This window comes from Penaeus monodon, chromosome 29 (genome assembly GCF_015228065.2).
Source record: "Penaeus monodon isolate SGIC_2016 chromosome 29, NSTDA_Pmon_1, whole genome shotgun sequence".
NCBI lineage: Eukaryota > Metazoa > Arthropoda > Malacostraca > Decapoda > Penaeidae > Penaeus > Penaeus monodon.
The window spans coordinates 33044067-33044689 of NC_051414.1; the positions used below are offsets into that span (position 1 = coordinate 33044067).

Sequence of the window (623 nt, forward strand, 5' to 3'; positions counted from 1 at the left end):
TTGCATCTAAGATTTGAATGAAATAGTCCCTACTGAGAAGTTTTTTGTTTTTTGTTCATGAGGGTTTGTCTGTTTTTTTTCCATTTTCAGGTTCTTGACATGTCGTCTACCTCTCTTAGTCCAAATTCCTAGTGGGAACGGTTGGGTCTGAGTCTTTCATAAAAGTGACGACGTAAGTGTAGTTTTTCCGGTTTCTTATCGTTTGCAACTGTAATAGATTATCTTGAGTGGATTTGTATTTTGCAACGTTAGATTGCTTCGTTCAAAAAAAGAAAAGAAGATCCCACTTAAGCTTGTTATTATCTTCTTTGTCATGTATATCACAATAAATTAATTGTGTGGCGAAACATGCAATTCATGTGTTTCCCTTCCCAGGCTGCCGGACCTTGGTAGATGAAGCAAAACTACCTGCTGTTGCCGACAAAGAACGGCCCTTGATGCAGGTCCCACGCACCAGTCCACGATAACCTATCAAGACGGGGGAAGTCTTTTTGCAGTAGACTATATTGGGTCTTTGGTTCTTGTATAGGCCTGGCTAGAAAGTGTTTTGGATACAGGGAATAGAAGTTATTAATGACTGACTTTAGTGAGGTTTTGATCTTTCCAGTCATTTTCAAGTTTCC

The 623-nt window shown here is 39.3% G+C and overlaps 1 pseudogene; it reads left to right on the top strand.

Annotated features, from left to right (window-relative positions):
- Positions 1–623, top strand: part of LOC119591847 — a 6104-nt pseudogene that overhangs the window by 2372 nt on the left and 3109 nt on the right.